A 20,915-nucleotide genomic window follows, 5' to 3' on the forward strand; every position below is an offset into this window, starting at 1 on the left:
CACTTTCAATGTTATTTAAACTGGGGACCCCAGATTCTCCCTTTAAGGTGGATTTAAAAGGAGAATCTGGGCTCCCTGGTTTAAACAAGTGATGCTGGAATCCACCCCCCAAACAGCATCATTTTAAATGGTGTTTAAACTGGGGACCTCAGATTCTCCCTTGAAATCCATGCCGAAGGGGGTAGATTTAACAACAACAACAACAACAACAACAACAACAACAACAACAACAACAACAACAACCTTTATTAGGCACTGAGAGAATAAAAGAAAGAAAGAAAACAAGCATTGGTGGGAAGGGAGTGAATTTAAAAAGAGAATCTGGGGAAATTTAGGGGGTGCCTGTTGTCAGGGGTGCAATTATTAAGATAGCAGCACCAAAATTTCAGAGTGTCTTCGTGAGACCCTACTGATGATACCACCCAGATTTGGTGAAGTTTGGTTCAGGGGGGTCCAAAGTTATGGACCCTCAAAGGTGTAGCCCCCATCTCCTATTAGCTCCCATTGGAAACAATGGGGGCACTCCCTTTGGGAGTCCATAACTTTGGACTCCCTAAACCAAACCTCACCAAACCTGGGTGACATCATCAGGAGAGTCTCCCAAAAAATCCCTGAAATTTTGGTGCTGCTAGCCTAAAATCTGCGCCCCCTGCAGGCCAAAAACGGAAAAACACTGAAAATACAAAATCCCTCACAAACCTGCAATTTTGTCGCCCACCACAAGGTGGCGCCCAGGGCAGCTGCCCACTTTGCCCAATGGGAGGTACGCCTCTGCTCCAGAGCACCTGGTCTGCTAAGGCATTTGCAATCTCAGATCAAAGAGGATCAAGATTGGTAGCCATACATCAACTTCTCCTCCATAAATCTGTCCAAGCCCTTTTTAAAGCTACCCAGATTAGTGGCCAACATCACCTCCTGTGGCAGCATATTCCAAACACCAATCACACATTGTGTGAAGAAGTGTTTCCTTTTATTAGTCCTTATTCTTCCCCCCAGCATTTTCCATGTATGCCCCCTGGTTCTAGTATTGTGAGAAAGAGAGAAAAATAAACCAATCATGGTTTTATAAACTGCCTCCCATTCTTAACTGGGAAATCCTAAATGCTTTGTTGGCGTTTCTAGGGGATTTTCCATTCACACATCCGCTGAATTTGATTGTGGTGTGGCTGCTCCTCCCGAGTGTTTAGAAACAATTATGTCTCTAACCAGAGGTAGCATCTTTCAGTATGAAATTAAGGGTCAGCTCCTCCTTATCACTCCACTGCTGACTATTCTAAGGCAATTCATCTTATCGCATGTAGAAATCTTGTTTCTTTGTCATGGTCTGAATGCACAATTCATGTACGGATAATTGATGCTATTAAAACTTTTCTGTCCTCTGACTGCCTCCTTGCTTTCTTTCTCCAAATTAAGATTGCCCTCGGAGCTTTGGCTCAATGTAAGGGTCTGGTACTCCAGTCAATAATAAGACTCAAGGAAGGTTTAAGAGTTTTATTTTGGAACTGTGTCAGCCCAACGGCCAGATAGTCGAAACTGGGGTTTGGCTCTCTGGCCCCTGGTATATACCTGAAGGTTACAATTTGACTGAGCCCAGTATCCCCCCACCCTCGCATTCCCATAATATCAGCATGTGAAAGGGCAGTGAGAAAGAGACATTGTTTTCGGAACAGGCAGTTTACTCCCTTAGGAAGGCAGATAAGGAGAAACAGTTAGGCACTATTGCTAGTTACTTTGCTAGCGAAAGAAAGAGGTGCCATGGCCTTGGGCGATGATAATAGCTGGGCCATCTGCATCGAGGCTGCCTACATGTGAACTGCCAGGCCAAGTATGGCGCAGGCCTGACACTCAGGGAACAATAGCATATCTCCAATGCCATGCCACACTAAGGCTGCTTCCTAAGATTTCTGTTTCACTTAACTCATTGATTTCTTGGAATAAAAGGCATCAGTTCCATTGATGTGATGTACACTGCCCTTCCAATAAATGGTATATCCAAAGATAATTCTCATTGACTCCACAATTCTCATTGACTGCCTATGCTTGCTTTTAATATATGCCATTCTAACACATAAATTGGGTTTGAGGCACAGCCTTAGCATTTAACAGTTACATATTATGTCCCTCTTTGCTGTGATGCCTGTGACTGTTTTGCATTCGGTTGTCATTACCAATTTCTGTCCTGCCTGCAAAGTCAAGTGACATAACAGTCATTAAGAGGAAAAGGAGAAATGAAGGAAGAGAAGGATGGTGTTTCTTGTCCCCCAGCAGGGAAGAAACATGTCCCCACTACTCAAGAAGACCACCTGTCTTCTATACAACAGCCTACATCTGAAAGGAGAACCACCATGGCTGATAGTGCTAGATTCAAGTCTAGTAACACTTTAGACACCAACAAATATCTTTAGGGTATAAGCTTTCAAGAATCAAAGCTCCTTTCATCAGAAAGCTTATACTCTGAAACTCTTGTTGGTCTCTAAGGCCCCTTCCACACACGCAAAATAATGCATTTTTAATAATGCGTCACAACTGTTTGCAAATGGATTTTGCCATTCCACACAGCTTCAAAGAGCACTGAAAGCAGTTTGAAAGTGCATTATTCTGCATGTGCGGAATGAGCCTAAGGTGCTACTGGACTCAAATCTAATTGTTCTACCACAGATCAACATGAAAAAATGAACTGGGTTTCCATTCATGGATCTCCCAGTATGTCATCAGTTTGACCTTCAGAAATTATTAGGAGACTCTGCTCAGTCTGGTTAACTAAACGTCCAAGGAATTTTGAGGGAAACTAAAGAGTTACATTACAATAAGATTATCCATATTTCTCAGCAAGTTAGATGTATTTGTCTAATTTTGTTCAGACCTCAATCTCTCGCTCAATGCATCCCTGGTTATCTCAGACTGGGGAAATGTATTTGATGCTGAAACCAGAATGAGGGCATTTCAACACAGGCTGGACTGTTCATGAGGCAACGGCCAAATCTCTCTCTTTCTCTCTCTCTCTCTCTCAGACTGTCAGCCAAACTGCAGAAGCATGAGCCTCTAGTGTCTTTCTTTCTTGTTACGGAGTCTGAAAAGGAATGTTGTGGAGGGGCCATCAGTGAGAATGGAAGAGGTCATTTTTGAGCAGTGAGGGAGGCAACCACTGATTTATGACTTTTTCTTCCAAGTGGAGCCAATTCTGTTAGGTACACAGAAAAGAAGGACGAGGCTGTAGAACAACAATATGTCATTGCACTGTCCAAACACCTTGAAATTACCTCACATTTCCAGAGTCTATCATGTGAAAACCTGGGATGGTATTATAAATTATGAAGTGTTTGCTATTTCGTTTTTGTTTGCCTGCAGACTGATTTCCTTCCAAAACACACAGAAGGTTAACAACCCCTGAAGAGTGTTAGTTTTATCTGATAGGGGCTTTTCCCCCATGACTAATGCCAATGTGTTTAGATTTGGGCAGCATGGGGAATTAACCCAGGCAGATAGCTAGGTAAACAAAAGCCAGTTTCCTTACTTTATGTGGTTCAGTGGAAGATTTGGTCAGGTGTGCTTTATTAAAGTTTCCAGTCAAATAAGCCTCATCACTTCCATTCCATGATAATTATCTCATCCAGGTGAGTACCAGTTCAAGGAAGATCATAAGAAAAGTCCTACTAGAGAAGACCAACGTTCCATTGTTCCACTTCCTGTTTCCAGCGGTGACCAGTCAGTTGTAGCTGGGAAGATCACTTCCTGCCACTAGCAATTGGTATTTTGTATATTGAAAGTCTAGTTAACTGCCGTCAGTGATAGACTAGTCCTGACCTCCACGAAAATGAATGACCCTTTCAGCACAAATCTCCTAAAACATTTGTAAAATGTTTATAAAATGTTTTCAGTTCCCCCTTTTTGTTTGCATTAACTTTCTTGAAATGATTCCGCCATATTTTGTTTTTCCCTGTTTTTCCTAATTTGGGAACAAATTAGTGCTTGATGCTTTGCAGCCTCATGCTGCAGTTCCCGGAGTCTCCTATAGTTGATGCTGTGAGGATTAAGCCCCCCAAAACACCCTGAAATGCTCCACAAACAGGGCGAGGGGCTTCCGTGGGCAGGAAGTGAACTCAGAAAATGTATCTTAAAGGGAAAACACACAAATGAATCCTTTTAAAAAATGTTTCAGCCAAAGTAATCACTAGGCAAGACGATGCATTTTAAAAGTTTTGAGGCTCCAAATAAAACGTTTTTGGGGAAAACCAATGCAGGGCTCCTTGGAGGAAATATTTTATTTCCTGCCCCAAAACATTTTAAACTGCCTTTGTGGAAAGGGCAACTGCCTTCATCCAACCCTGCATGATCTCTTGGTGAGATCTTCAGCAGCTGAGATTTTTAAAATGGATATATCAGTGTTTTCAACTGTGATTTGCTTGCATGGTATGAGCTTTACCATGGACCCCTCCCACACTGATAGGGAATTTTCTTTTTCAAAATCTAAATTCCAGTTGTTAGAATTTGATGCTATCAAATTTCTGCAATTTTGCATGACCCTTCAGCACTTCCATGATGGCACAAGGGTTTTACAGGAGAGTGCATCACCACATTTGGGTGATAATGTGTTGGGATTTTACAAGTGTGTGTCACAACTCAGTCATAAAAGAGTTAACTGTTTGTATGTAAACAAGTTGCTGAAGTCACTGTTTATGACCTGATCTATTGATTAGCAGCTATTGGTCAGTGAAATAGCCATTGCTTACATGTTAGTGAGCTTGTACATCAGAAGTTATAAAGTTAACTCTTTTGCTTTGTTTGAGCAGACACGACACCACCACCACCACGAGCACGTGGTACCTAGATAGGTACCAAGATGTAACCAAACTTACAGTAATGTAGTTGTGTAACAGGAAAGAAAGGATGTCTTTTTTTCTCTCTCCATGTAACGCTCCCTTTATAGTTAGTAAACTCATATATAAAAAGCAACTGAGGATCTGTCTCTTCTGTTCTGCTCTGCTTATATATATTCCAGAGCTGACACTAGCATGGTATGGAGTCACACCAACTGTCCTAATTGCCACAAACAGATGTTTTGGGTGTTACTGGGATTGGTGGGGTCACAAGGACAGAACAGCGCCAACTAGTGAAAACCAGAATGTTTAAAGCTAGTGGCACCGAATTTCAGGGTATCATCAGGAGACTGTCTTGATGACACCCCCCAAGTTTGGTGCAGTTTGGTTCAGGGGGGCCAAAGTTATGGACTCTCAAAGGGGGGGGCTATCCCCCATTGTTCCCAATGGGAGCTAAGGAGATGGCTACCCCTTTGATAGTCCATGACTTTGTCCCCACCCAACCAAACTGCAATTAGCTTGGGGTACATCAGGACAGTCTCCTGATGATACCCTGATATTTTGGTGCTGATATGTCTGTAATGTGCCTCTGTGAAAAGCAATTCCCTTAAAAATTTTGTCTTAATATTTTTTTCTGCAGTGACTTCTGCATTGCTGTCAATAGCGAATTTCCGGTGGAGGACTGTGAGGTGCACATTTATCAGGTACAGTCACAAAACGTTTCCAGGATATCTTCAGGAGAGTCTCTGGATTCATCCAGGTTTGAGGAACTTTGCCTATGGGGGCAAAAGCAGAGTGGACCCTACCCATAACATTGAACCCCTTGAAGCAACGGTCACCAAACCTGGATGGTGTCATGAAGAGACTCTCCTGAAGACAAAGTTTTGTGACTTTACCATGAGAAATGTGCACTCCACAGCCCTCCCATAGAAATTTCCCATTGGCTGCAATGGAGCCAGCCAGCCAGCCACTACAGAGCACAGAATCTGGGGAAATTTCTTTCACAAAATCTCAGTCAGGAGGTCCAAAGTTATGGACCTTCCCCATCTCCTGTTAGCTTCCATTAGAAACAATGGGGATGGGCACCCCTTTTGAGGGTCAATAACTTTGCCCCCCTGAACCAAAACGCACCAAACTTGGGGAGAATCATCAGGACAGTCTCCAGATGATATCCTGAAAGTTTAGTGCCGCTAGCTTTAAAATTGCATCCCCTGCAGGCCAAAACGTGTAAAAACACCAAAAATTCAAAAAAATAATAAAAATTTTAACGAATTTTTTTAGTATTGACCAACCCTAGCACCAACCTTGCCACCTGGTAATGGGATCACTACCACATTTGCTCAATTGGAGATCCAGAGCATGGATGAGTGGGATCTGGCATTGCCAGGGGCATTATTAAGTTGCTGTCTCGTGCTCCACGACAGCATGCAAGTGTTATTCTCACTACCTACTGCCTGCATTGGAGTATGTGAAGTGGTATTATAGAATGTGCCAGGGAGCCAGAATGGTGTAGTGATTAAGAGCCGTTGGGCTCTAAACTGGAGAACCACGTTTGATTCCCAGCTCCTCTACATAAGTGGTTGATTCTTATCTGGAAAATTTGATTTGTTTCCCCACTCGCTACATGAAACCTACTGGGTGACCTAAGGCTAGGCTAGTCACAGCTGTCTGAGAACTCTCTGAGCCCCACCTACCATACGAGGTGTCTGTTGTGGGGAGAGGAAAGGAAGGAGTTTGTAAGCCACTTTGAGACCCCTTACAGGAGAGAAAGGTGGGATATAATTCCAAACTCTTCCTCCTACTCCCCTGCCTTCATAACCTTGATAAAGACCTGGTTCCATCCTAAAATGTTCTCATGCCACTGAGTATCAGCAGCCTCTGAGCCTGACCAGGATGGAGCTGAGTTTGCTACCAACAGCAACCACCGGAAGCAGGGCTTTTTCTGTGATAGCCCCCGCTTTTGGAATTCCCCTCTGTTCAAACTCTACCAGCTCAGTTTCCTCAGTCCTTTTAAGAGTTCAGTAGAAATATTTTCCTTTTGTTATAAGCCATTGCTATCATGGGCTTTTATAGGTCTTTCTTTTGATACGTTTAATTTATTTTAATTTGGAGACTCCCAGGCTGAAAAGAGAGGTGCAAATTAAAACCAGCAAATAAACAGAGGTATTTGAGATGGGGGTGTGGGGGTTGTCATTGCCCTTCCCTGTATAAAGTCAGGCAGCCTAGGCTGGCTCAGAATAAATTCAGTACTACAATCCCAGAGGAGGCATAGACAGCAATTCCATTTCATTCAAAGCCCAGGGGATAGGAAGTGGTATTTCTTACTGCCTGCCAATACAATGCCTGTTTAAAAACAAATTTACCTTTCTGCTTAGCCTGATACAGAAACATTTCCATTTGCAAACAAAGATGAATAATAACCACTTTCTGAATAATTTTGTAAAGATTTAGAATCAATACGGAGGAGAGAGAGCCCCTGCCTGCCAGCAGCTCTCAGGAACAACGGGGAAGAGATGCTGCCAGGAGAAAGGACAGAGGAGAGACACAGAGAGCGTTCTGCAGGCAGCCGGACTATTTTGTGGGTTTACACCCAAGTTCACCCTGCTGGCATAAGGGGGGCTTTGCCTTGGAAAGGGGCAGTGGTTGAATGTAACCACTGAGCCCACAGCCCCTCTGAAGGCACAGTTGACTGAAATCTTTCTTGTACTTCTTATTGCAACTTTCTTCTTCCGCTGTGCAAAAGAGGAACTGAGACTAAGGGGCAAACTATCTGTGTCAATACAATAATGCTAGGAAAAGTGGAAGCCGGTAGAAAAAAAGAGATCTGGCATGAGATGGATTGACTCCATAAAGGAAGTCATGGTCCTCAGTTTGCAAGGCACGAGCAAAGCGGTTAATGATAGAACATTTTGGAGGACTCGTAGGGTCAGCATGAGTCAGAAGTGACTTGACAGCAGTTAACAGGCACGTAAAGATCTACGATCAAGAAGCTTACTGTAGCGACATAGAGCATCCAGAGAGGGAACTATGCAACTCTGGGCTATGGTGCTAGAAAAGGCAGGTTTGAACTCTTCTAGGCACGCTACTTCCCTGAATTGGAAACATGTTGGTGACATGTCTCCTCCCCCAATTACTGAAGCCCTAAAAGTTAAAAAGACACCACTTTCCCCCCACAACCCTGCATCTCCAGTTGTTTGTGTTGTTACTTCACACAGTTAAGCAATGGCTTGTGGAACTCACTGCCACAAGAAGCAGAGAAAGTCAATGGCTTAGATAAATTTAAAGAGGGGGTCTTTCATATCCATGGGACCTTCTCTCACCCACCAACATGTTTGCTTCAGGCCCCATTGAAAACTTGCTGCTTGTGGTGTTGATAGAGAAGAGGAAAGAAGGGAGGAACATGAGACTGCATGAGCCAACTGAACATGACTCATGGCTGAACATTTGATTTGTTTCCCCACTCGCTACATGAAACCTACTGGGTGACCTAAGGCTACGCTAGTCACAGCTGTCTGAGAACTCTCTGAGCCCCACCTACCATACGAGGTATGCATGAGCCAACTGAACATGACTCATTCTCCCCTTCCATTTCTGCAAGCAACAAGCTGAGAGGATGTGTCTAAACCAGCATGGTGTAGTGGTTAAGAGCAGCTGGATTCTAATCTGGAGAACAGAGTTTGATTCCCCACTCATCCACCTGTGTGGCCGAGGCTCATCTGGTGAACCAGATTAGTTTCTGCACTCCTACATTCCTGCTGGGTGACCTTGAGCTAGTCACGGTTCTCTCAGAACTCTCTCAGCCCCACCTACCTCACAAGGTGTCTGTTGTGGAGAGAGGAAAGTAAAGGAGCTTGAAGCCACCTGGAGTCTCCTTAAAGGACAGAAAGGTGGAGTATAAATCCAAACTCTTCTTCTTTTACAAGCAGAAAAAGGGGAGGGAATTGTAAGGCAAGGTGGCAAGTAAGTTCAGAGGAAGCAGCTCCTGTCAGTTCAGAAGGATGGAGCACCCCACTGGGAAATGCCACCCCAGACACCAAAGTTTTTCTTTACAGAGCATGCCAGCATCTATAGTATTTTAATCAATTTCATTACAAAGTAAGAATGACACAGAAAATCATGATCAAATATCTGCTTACAAAAATCCAGAAATGTCTGACTTTGCTGGTCCCCCACCTGACCCCTCGCTCCCTCCCCACCAGATTCCCCCCCTCTCTCCCTCCCTCCCTCCCTCCCTCCCTTCTCTTTGCTGCATAATTTCAGTGATCTTGGAGAGCTCCGGAACTCTGCACCCTCCGCACTTGCATCAATAATGTTTCAGATGAGTTCCATTTGGGAAAGTTTCATCATTCTTGTCAACAGATGGCCAGTGAGATATTGTAGATATTTAGCAATCCTTTCCAGATACATGGAAGGGATTTACTATCCCAAATAAGGCTTGCCCATCTCCTCCTGAACCTACACCACAGCCAGTGAAATTAAAGCCCCAAGCTTGCCTGTCTCCTCCCATGCTACTGATGACTTGGAGCCAACCAAGTCTGCCGGGTGCTTCAATGGCCTTCTGACTGTACCACCCCTGTCCGCTCCTCTGATGACTTAGCTGGAGAACTAGCCCCTCCCAATTTCATGGCAATACCACCTTATCTAGATAAATACATTTAGGTTATTGCATCTCCGATATATGAATTGTCGGTGATATATCTGGTTCAATTTAGATGGTGCTGACAGCGCAATATTTCATAACAGCCCTCTTTAAAGCTCACACCCGGGAATATCGAAGGACCATTTGCAAAAATGTGAAGTCAGATACAAGAAGGAATTCCTTCACTGATCATTTTTTCCCATTTAGTTTTGAAGTTTGACCATTTATTATTTTCCAGATATAATGAATACATATAGATTTTAGATAAGAAGCCTTTGGAAATGTTAAGATGGGGATGTGGTGGAAACACCCACACCCACGCACACACAAACACGAACACGCACACCAATGAGACAGCTCTTGGCCTCTGTTTTTGTGTTCCACACCAGGCACAGCCATGGCACTCCATGCTAACAAGTTGGATAAGTGTGGCTTCTGTGCCCTAGATTATATACACCTGGTTTCGCACCATGATTGGTTTCTAAATTGAATCAGTACGGGTGGATGGAAGGGGGGGGGGCGTTGTCAGTCATTCTGGCCTTTCAATAGACTTCTTACAGGCTCAGTTCAGACATAACATGAAACCATGGTTTATTTTTATCTAGATGCTTGTTTGCTCACACAATAAAATGACAAATCCCAGAGAATGACAATTAAAGCAACTATTGATGATTAAAGCACAATGATAACATATTAATAGCAAACAGCAATAAAATAAGATTTCCATACGAGAAGCTTAAAATCAGAAATTCACTGACAAACACTAGCAGAAACAAAACATGGTTGTAAACTGGATGTCATCCGTTGTTGCTCCATTTCTGAGTAAACGATGCAGAGATGGGCATTCATACCGCCCATTTCAATCAGTCTGTCAGTTGTCTCTGAAGCACTCTGGCTAGTTCAAACAGCACCGCGGTTGTTTTCCTGCCTTTTTTCTCCTCGTGTCCTTTTGTGGCTATTTTTTCTTTTGAAGGTTCCAGGACAAGTGCTACAGTGCTATAGCTGGAAACAGCTTCAGACATGACAATGGTGCCCTACAATGCTATAGCACTCACCGTAGAACATTTTAAAAAACATATATGCAGAAATGGAAAACTTCAGCTATACCTACAATAGAAGAATGGTTGGTGAAGTTGTTAGAGATGGTGGTGATAGCCAAACTCATTTCATTATTTTAAAAAAAGAATTTAGTTAAATGTTTGGATAACTGGAAATCCTTGATAAATTATTTGGATAAAACAGAAAAAAACAAATTGATGATTAGTGGTTTTGAAGGTCAGTAGATTGTTAAGATCTAATAGAGAAAAATATGGTGTTTTGTCAGAAGTAACTATAAAGATCCAATTTTACTTATGTTATCAAAGAGCAAGTGATAATTGTTTTTAGTGTTAACGCTCGGTTTAGATGAAACAGAGAGTCTTTATGGTAAATGTACTTTTCCCCTTTTAGTTTTTTTATTCTTTGTGTGCTTTCAAACTGTTTAAGTACAAACTTTAACTTTAAAAAAGAGAACATTATTTTTAAAAAAGGGTTGAAAAAGAACACGCTGCCAAAACGGCAAGAAAACAATACCAGTTCTTTTGGAAGAGCTCCAGAGAGTTCAAACAGAATACTGGAGCAATTCAGAAGTCCAAGGAAGAACTGAAAATGGGAGAAAGCAGTTTTCATAAAAAGTGGCAGAGCCCACAATGCCGATGGGCCACGAGCTGCTATTAGCAGCTGGAGCCAAACTGGTTGTGTCTGAATTAACAGAAAAAAAAATCTGTTAGCAGCTCACGGTTCAAGTGGATTATAAGAGCAGTTTGAAAGAGACCAGTGTGTGCGTGTGTGGAAGATGGAAGCGGGGGATCATCTTATCTTACCCACAAAGCTGAAAGCAAAAATAGTTCTCCACTTGGCCCTAGAAAGACCACAAATCTAGCACCAGACAAACATCTATGGAGAGGGCGCTCCAAAAATGGGCACCACCACTAAAAAGGCCCTGCTCTGAGTTTCACCTACTTCACCTCTGATGAAGGGCTTCCAATGATGATCTCGAAGAGCAAGTAGGAACATAAGGAACCGGTTAGTCTTTTACTTTTCCACAATTGAGGCAAAATTGCTTCCTTTCTAGTGTAAGCCTGTGGAGATAGAATCCATGTACATATGTAACAAACTTACAGTCAACAGAGATTGGGAGGGGAGAACTTCAGTGTTGTGCATAATAATACATGGGATCCCTGACCTTCTGACCAAACTTGTAACTGAGGATAATACCTCATGCATCTGAAGGAGATGATTCTAGGTCACAAAACCTATGGCACAATAAATGGGGACCAAGGTGTTTGGTTGGCTTATGACAGATGTAACATGCCATTGGTGGGGGCGAGACGGAACAGCCCTACAAGAGAGTAGTTGTTCCTGAGTGAGCTGTTCTCCATTCCTACTCCAGTCTTACCCCTTATGCCATCATAGTTAAGATGACAGCGTAACATTTACACTTATTCAGTTTCAGGATCCTATAATAGCATCGCTATGGCATCATGTCATGGAGCTCTGTTGGACGAAGGGTTTTGAAGCAATCCTTTTCTCATCAATATCGTTGCAGCAGGATTGTAGCATTATCAAATGATCCTACCTACTTAAGTCAGGGAACCTGTTTTTGTTTTTGTTGTTTTGTGCTTCCAATCAGTCAGCATGGTTTATTCTCACCCCACCTGGCTATTTTACTCTTTTCACTTTAAATCATCTTCTGCGATGGTGGGTACTACAGATCACATGATGCAGTGTGACCTTGTACAGATTTGTAGGTATAATAACTGAGTGTCTGAACTTCAGATTCCAAGAGCCTGAATGACTACGATGTGAAACATGTGTGTCTCAGTCTGCAGTTATTTAGTCCTAAAAAGATACTGCCCAAAAATTATTACAGAGGAAATTGAGGTCTGTGTACATTAATTTGAAGGAGCATTGGTCCGAGACTCTTATTCTGGGTACTTTGCCAATTTTGAAGGCGTCCCTATCTTATTGATTGATTGAAGCTTTTTCATTTCTTGTCTTTCAAAGAAGGTCAGACCTAATCCAGATTTATTGTATTTGGTGATAGTGCCAGCTTCAAACATGAAATGCTGAACCTTTGACACATTTACAAATGTTTCTGCTGACCTCAGGGTAGAAAGTTTATGAAAAGAGATATTACAGAATTGGAAAAGGGCAACTCACGTGATCAAAGTTGGAAGAACTTTCCTATAAGGCAAGGCTAAAGTGTTTGGATATTTTTGTTTTTAAAAGATGAGCAAAGGGAAACATGATCAATACATATACAACTACAAATGTTCAGAGGTGGTTCACCATCGCCTGCCTCTGAATCATGCTTCTAGTATTCCTTGGAGGTCTCCCTTCCAAATATTTGTCAGGGTGGAGGCTGAGACTGCATGACTGACCCAAGGTCACCCAGCAAACTTCCATGGCAGAATGTGGATTCAAACCTTAACCACTACACCACAGAGCCAGTGTGAGAACCAGTGTGGCATAGCAGTTAGGATCAACAGACTCTAATCTGATAAACCAGGTCTCTTCCTGCTCCTCCACATGAAGCCTACCTTGGGTCAGTCACAGTTCTCTCAGAAATCTCTCAGTCCCACTTACCTCACAAGGTGTCTGTTGTGGAGAGGGGAAGGGAAAGAAATTGTAAGTCACTTTGAGACGCCTTAAAAGTAGAGAACAGCAGAGTATAAAAGCCAACTTCTTCTTCTTCTTCTGCTACACCATGCTGGCTCTCAAAGACCCACACAATTTTCCAAGGCTCACTTCTTCAGATATGGCATGTGCAAGGGCACCTGATGGAAAGGGATGGAGATACTATGGCACTGAGAATGATGCCCATTGCTGCCTTGCAAGAGAGGCCCAATCAATCTTTCCTGATGTATTGTTGAAGGCTTTCACGGCCGGATTCAACTGGTTGTGGTGGGTTTTCAGGGCTGTGTGGCCATGGTCTGGTGGATCTTGTTCCTAAGGTTTTGTCTGCATCTGCGGCTGGCATCTTCAGAGGTGTATCACAGCGGGAAGTCTGTTACACCCTGTGTCCCTCTGGATTACACCTCTGAAGATGCCAGCCACAGATGCAGGCGAAAAGTTAGGAACAAGAACCACCAGACCACGGCCACACAGCCCAGAAAACCTACCACAACCAAAAACCAATCTTTCCTAAGGCTGAGAGTAACAGTTTGGGACTGGGCTGCACAAAATTGGTTGGAGAAGGCCTGGCAAAGCCAGAGGAGGCACGAGGAGTCCAGTGAATTTTAGGCATTAAAGAGCATGTTTATTTTCTTTTAACCACTTCAGAGCCTGAGAGGGAGAACCCACCCAGGTCCCTGGAAGAGTTACAGCATGTTCGAGTTTTCTTTTTAATTGCACACCAGAATCCATCTGCTAAGACAATGTAAATCTTTCCCCTCGAGCAGGTCTAATTGGCTACTTTGGCGGGTTCCACTGAGCATTGTTAAAGAGAAGGTCCGCGCTCGGCTCATTATCGGCATTTACCTGTGTCAGCTCTTTGCGCAAAACAACCCCCCTCCCCATCAATATAACATTTTCAAGCTGTGTAAATGGAAGTCAGCAAAAGTGCAGAAGCATTCCCTCGAGAAGGGCTAGAAATTCATGGGTAAGCAAAGCACCTAGCTTGTGCGCACAAGTGTGAAACTGAGTGAGTGTGAGGAGATAGCTCTGTTAAAATGAGAATCAAGCAGAGCCAGGTCTACATTTTTTGAAGGAGGGCAAACTGATGCTCCCACCCCATATATTATATACATAATTTTTCTTTTTGGGAATGTATATAGTCAATGTATATAGTCAACAACTCGTAAATGACAGAATAAATTATGCTGATCTCTATGAGCTGTTAATGAATAATTACACCTTTACATCAGGCATTCTAAACTGTTAATGACCACTAGGAGCAGCAGTGGCGTAGGAGGTTAAGAGCTCGTGTTTCTAATCTGGAGGAACCGAGTTTGATTCTCCGCTCTGCTGCCTGAGCTGTGGAGGCTTATCTGGGGAATTCAGATTAGCCTGTGCACTCCCACACATGCCAGCTGGGTGACCTTGGGCTAGTCACAGCTTTTTGGAGCTCTCTCAGCCCCACCCACCTCACAGGGTGTTTGTTGTGAGGGGGGGAAGGGCAAGGAGATTGTAAGCCCCTTTGAATCTCCTACAGGAGAGAAAGGGGGGATATAAATCCAAACTCCTCCTCCTCCTCCTCTTCTTCTTCTTCTAGTCCCCCAAAACTCTTTTCTCTGTGTGTTTAGAACACATCCTATGCCCCAAAGAAGTCTCAGGTGCCCAAAGCCTATCACTGTCACTGTCAGTGTGTGGTCCTTGAAAGGGGAGCAGGTGAGAAAACAAGGGAAGCTCCTGCAAGCGGAAGTCTTTAGGATGACTTGGCCAGGGGAAGGAAAGAGATTAGTGAGGTCAAGGGAGGTTACCTGAGGTTCAGTGTCTCCCACTGCATAGAATGTTGACATCTTGGAACAGCTCGACAGGAACCTTCCATTCCCTTTCCTCTTCGCTTGCCATAGTATCGCTTGAATAACATATGAAAATGAAAGGGGGCATCTTTGCACATTCTACACCTGCCAGAGAGGATGGACCATGGAGAGGTAAGAGCTGGCTGAGGGCAGGAGAGAAGTTCCCACACTGACAGTGGAGTGTGGGTTGGGAGTATAGTGTGAGAGGCAAGTAGGAAGATTTGATATGAGAACAAGATTCTTGCTTCCTGTGTAAAAAGGTCAGGGTCATGATGAAACAGTCATGGCTGCTTCATGGCTGCTACAGTCAACACGAGTCTGGCTTTTAATAAAATGGAGTGAAGAGCATTCCAAACTTGTTTCATATCATTTTAAACTCGCAGTAGATCTAGATGTACTTATTGCAATCCAACACCAGCTCAGACACATTATTCAGCAACATTTCCTATCAGGATTGAAAGTTAAGAGAAGATCAATAGGTAGCCAGTGCTCAAGAGGATGCAGGGATATTTTTATTTACTTACTGTATTTCTGCACTGTTTTTTCCTCATTGCTTAAAGCAGTTTGCCACAAAACAAGCATTTTTTTTCTCCTTTCTCCTCCACCCACCCCCCATTGCCAATATTAGTCCCTACTGCTAAGTGAATGTTTTAGCCCCTCTTCCATGATCTTTAAAGTCTGGACAGCCACAAAATGACGATCCTGGGGTTGCCCCACAATTAGTTGTAAGCAGGTCTGAGGTCTTTAATGTCCTAAGGAGCAGCAGTGGCGTAGGAGGTTAAGAGCTCGTGTATCTAATCTGGAGGAACCGGGTTTGATTCTCCACTCTGCCGCCTGAGCTGTGGAGGCTTATCTGGGGAATTCAGATTAGCCTGTGCACTCCCACACACGCCAGCTGGGTGACCTTGGGCTAGTCACAGCTTTTTGGAGCTCTCTCAGCCCCACCCACCTCACAGGGTGTTTGTTGTGAGGGGGGAAGGGCAAGGAGATTGTAAGCCCCTTTGAGTCTCCTACAAGGAAAGGAAGGGGGGAATATAAATCCAAACTCTTCTTCTTCGAGCCAAGCAGGCAGGAGTTGTCACAAAAAATTATCCCCCCAAATCTGCCACAAATGGGACTATGATTCAGTGATGACTGAAAAAGTCTGGGTTCTCCCAAGTAAATGGGGGAAAGAAAGGCAGATGTAATACTTAGCAAGAGAACCCAATCACTTCATCCCCTCAGCGAAAGGCAAAAGAGGCTTGGTATACTGCAGAAGTTCACATTTGCAGAAGGTTCAGAAAATACAACTATGTTACTGTGTATGAAGAGATTGTGAAGGCCTATGGCCAAGACAATAAACTTATTACTACTGCTACAACTATGAAAAAAAAAGAAACCAGGAAACTGAATAATTTTCCCCAAAAGCTGCAAAGAAGCTGTAGCAGCTGGAAACTTATTTAAAGGTAATTCAGAATTTACTAAGTTGTGCCACAACTCATCAATGACTTAATTTATCCTGAGGAAGTCCCACCTCAGAGGGTTGTTGTTGTTGTGAAGATAAGATGGAGGTGGAGAGAATTATGTTTTGCAATGCCTTGGGGAGAAAAAAAGGCAAATATTTCAGGACTGCAGAAGTAGTTTGGTGAATCCCAAATAGCTTGTTCACAAAAAAAGAGAGATAAGGAGATAAGAACATAAGAACAAGCCAGCTGGATCAGACCAGAGTCCATCTAGTTCAGCTCTCTGCTACTCGCAGTGGCCCACCAGGTGCCTTTGGGAGCTCACATGCAAGATGTGAAAGCAATGGCCTTCTGCGGCTGTTGCTCCCGATCACCTGGTCTGTTAAGGCATTTGCAATCTCAGATCAAAGAGGATCAAGATTGGTAGCCATAAATCGACTTCTCCTCCATAAATCTGTCCAAGCCCCTTTTAAAGCTACCCAGGTTAGTGGCCATCACCACCTCCTGTGGCAGCATATTCCAAACACCAATCACACGTTGCGTGAAGAAGTGTTATCTTTATTAGTCCTAATTCTTCCCCCCAGCATTTTCAATGAATGCCCCCTGGTTCTAGTATTGTGAGAAAGAGAGAAAAATTTCTCTCTGTCAACATTTTCTACCCCATGCATAATTTTATAGACTTCAATCATATCCCCCCTCAGACGTCTCCTCTCCAAACTAAAGAGTCCCAAACGCTGCAGCCTCTCCTCATAGGGAAGGTGCTCCAGTCCCTCAATCATCCTTGTTGCCCTTCTTTGCACTTTTTCTATCTCCTCAATATCCTTTTTGAGATGCGGCGACCAGAACTGAACACAGTACTCCAAGTGTGGTCGCACCACGGCTTTATATAAGGGCATGACAATCTTTGCAGTTTTATTATCAATTCCTTTCCTAATGATCCCCAGCATAGAGTTTGCCTTTTTCACAGCTGCCATGCATTGAGTTGACAATCCCATGGAACTATCAAATTAGATGGCACAAGTCAAAAGATATAAAGAGTTGCCGAACGAAGGTGGTGGTGGTGCCTCAGCAAGCCAAGTTGGAAGAGGCACAAGAGAGAATGGGCTGGCCTTCAGCAAAGCAGCAGAAGCCAAATTAGTGCTGAGCAAAGAGAGAAAGAACCCAGCATTTCAGTGCTTGAAGACATCACATCATACATCAGTTAAAGCCTCAGAGACATACAGGAGAGTGGTCCAGGAACCTCTGCCATGAAGGAGATGTAAGAACTGAATCACAGCATCTCAGTCCTCTTGAACCATGTAGAAGAGTGGGAGGCTGAGAAATCTCTCCAGCAGCCCATGGCAGACAAAAAAAAAAAACCCCACACAAAACCTGAAAGTATTGAAGAGACTTTTTGAAAGAAGAGCAAAATCCAGGGAGGCAGCCCGGCATACAGGTGAAGCTCAAAACTGGCCTTGAAAGCACTCAAGCAAACAATAAGTCTCCCTTTCAGAAATACAACAGCACCAAGCAGCGGGTTTCTCAGATACAGCAAGTAGCTAAAAATTGATGTCACTGCCTTGCAGAGGGTTTAATATGTAGTTATTAGAATATAGTTCAAGAAGAACAATGGCCCACTCTGGAAGATGCTACTGGACATTGTGGTGATCTTCTCCCTGAGGCACAATGGCCTGTGTCTTCCAAGGTGACTACCACTCTCTGGAAGTCAAGAGCTACTCCAGAATTACACATAGTCATTCAAAAAGCAATTGGGGGCACTAAAGATTTCATGGGGAGAGAGAAACCAGAACATTGACATGGTAGGAGAAATGCACAGCGTGTCTCAAACAGAAAGGAATTTCAATTATGACAGTGTTAATTAAAGGTCGCATGTATTTCAGTTGTGCTGCATTCCCCCTTGTTTGTCATGCTATACATATGATGGGGGAAAGAACAAAGTGGGGTGGGGAGGTATGGTAAACCCCTCTGGGAAGGACTCCTAGGGCTGGAGATGTCATGGCAGTTTTACAAGGGGGCAGGGATAGGGAGGAACATGTGGGGGGAAAGAGCAATAGGAACAGTGATTCAGAGGAAGAAACAGAGGGAAAAAACAACATAGTTTCAACTGGTACAAATTGAGATAAGCCAAAGGCAGCTTGGTCCCCAAGGGGAAGACTGCAGCTCACCATTGTAGCTAGACTGAAGGAGAGCAAGCAACAGCAGAGAAATTAATTGGAAAGCAGACCCATACTTTGGGTATTAACTGGTTGCTTTCTTTTCTGTTAGTTCAGTCAGCCTGTTGTTATTATTAGTATGCTGTGGAGATCTGTCTGATTTTTTGCTTGTACCCAATTCTTTAATAAGCCTGAGTTAATGTTAGAAACACCACGGATTCCAAGGTTTGTAAAATAAGCTATTCAGGATCCTTTGAGAATACTCATCGGTGCCTGTTCCCTGCAGAAAGAGATGAAACACTCGCTTGGATGTTCACTGGGCTTGTACGTAAGTGTACCTTCACCACCCTGTGAAAGCTATGAGCAATTCAAAAACAAAGGCAAAACTTCGATAAATATAGTAGAGGAAGCATGGGTGCTAGCCAATCAGTGCTTTTTGTAGCCTGTTTCTGGAAAAGTTGCAATACTCAGTCCTGGTGAGGAAAGAGATACTTGGATTCGATTAAACACATCATTAGAGTTTCCAAATTGCTCCCCTGCTGTAAAAAATAATGTTGTTATCTGTCTTGCGCAGATTCAAAACTGGGCACAGGATAAAACTGAACCATTTGCCAATATTTGGCAAAAGTACTCAGTTTACTGAGCCCAATTAGCAATCAAGCAAAGAGTGGAGAGAGTTTGTCGATCTTCTAAACTGTGGGCCACCCAGATGCACTGTGGACAGCATGCCAAGTTTTCCACTTGGCTAGCAGATAGACCCCCTTCTCCCAAATATTCAGCTGTTGTCATAATGTGTTTCTTAGGAAATAGGATATAATTATTTTTAATACTTGCGCCGTTTATTTCATGCTTGATTTCTTTTTCTATTGCCATCCATTATATGGCTGTGAATTTGCCAATTGGATCCAGACTGAGGTCTTGATCAGCACTTGCCAGTAACATCTGAGCCCTACTCAGTTGCTGTATTTCTTTCTCCTACTTTGCCTGCTAGAAGAAAGCACTATGCCTGATCCACAGAGTACATGCAAGCACCATGTAATGTAAACAGGGCAACGGGCATATTTTAGGCCTTGGCTCACATGACACGCTTCCTGTTTGTGATTGTCTCTGGGTTGGTCCCAGAGAGTTTCATTCATTTTTAAGATTATTATTTTATGAAGTAAACTTTTAAAGTTTGTCGTCAGCTCCGCTTATCATATGTGGGAAGGAATGTAAATGTGAGAAAGTCGATGTACTGCAACCTTAGGAGGCCCCACACAGATGTTCAGCAATTACAAGCATCTGTTGAAACTGCCTCCCTTGAATAGCAAACAGGAGATGAAAAATGACTGGAAGACTGAGGGGGGAAAGGGCCCATTTGTGCAGGACCTAGCGCAGGGAAAGGCCCAAATTGAACTGAAGGCACCGCAAGACCTATGGATCCAGGGAGGAAACCATTTGGCATGTTACCCAGCAGTGCTTGCTCTAGACCATGGGTCTGCAACCTGCGGCTCTCCAGATGTTCATGGACTACAAATCCCATCAGCCAATTGGCCATGCTGGCAGGGGCTGATGGGAATTGTAGTCCATGAACATCTGGAGAGCCGTAGGTTGCAGACCCCTGCTCTAGGCATAGTGCTATACTGGACGGTTCCCACCTCCTGATATGGTGTTTTCCTCCTCCTCTGCCTTGGTGGGACACAGCCCCTTTGAAAAGTCCCAAACACAGAGGATGTTGCACTTTCCCACCAAACTCACCATGACAGAGCCTGCAGTTTGTTGTGCAGCACAGTAAATAAGTAAAGCAAGAAAACGGGGTGTTCAGTATTCTTTCTGAATCTATCCCAAGATCACATTTCTGGCCATGTACAGTGTGCATTTTCTACCACTGCTGTCTTGCATATCGCTCCAGGTACCTCTTTATAGTTGGAATTGATTTTGTTACTCCACAATAATTATATTTAACAGAAAAAAATAGGGCATGAGATTGTGAAGGTGGATTGCAATTACCATTCATCATCATCATTATCAAACACACACAAAACAATTAAGCACCTTGAACATTTTGGCTTTTAATGCTGCTGTAGTAGCAACTAGGGCAGTTAAAAAGTCAGAGGAGAATAAGTTTCTCACTCCGTTACGCTTGCTTATGGGCAGAAGTTGGGCATTCTACTCTGCAGAACTGAATATAGAACTGGAGGCAGCAACTATTCCAGATTTACTAAATGCAAATGAAATCTGTCTCCCCCCTATACTTGAGGCTCCTTAGGGCAAAACAAGATATTATGCAGATGTGCAAACCACTCCCTGCCTTTTTTATTTTAATGAAATGCAGCTGCAACAGGCTGTCGGCTGGAGTGAAGGGACAGGTCCCCGTAGCT

At 43.5% G+C, this 20,915-nt stretch overlaps 1 long non-coding RNA gene across 1 annotated transcript in view; it reads right to left on the reverse strand.

Moving 5' to 3' along the window:
• Window positions 1-9,682: 9,682 nt before the first annotated feature.
• The window catches only part of LOC125442967, a 37,550-nt gene continuing 26,317 nt past the window's right edge, over window positions 9,683-20,915 (reverse strand). Inside the window, exons 2-3 of the long non-coding RNA XR_007246053.1 lie at window positions 11,458-11,576; window positions 9,683-10,563 (exon numbers count right to left, since the gene is read on the reverse strand). This is a non-coding gene — a long non-coding RNA (uncharacterized LOC125442967). The remainder of the gene's footprint in view (window positions 10,564-11,457; window positions 11,577-20,915) is intronic.

The sequence above is a fragment of the Sphaerodactylus townsendi genome, linkage group LG13, assembly GCF_021028975.2.
Source record: "Sphaerodactylus townsendi isolate TG3544 linkage group LG13, MPM_Stown_v2.3, whole genome shotgun sequence".
Classification (NCBI taxonomy): Eukaryota; Metazoa; Chordata; class Lepidosauria; order Squamata; family Sphaerodactylidae; genus Sphaerodactylus; species Sphaerodactylus townsendi.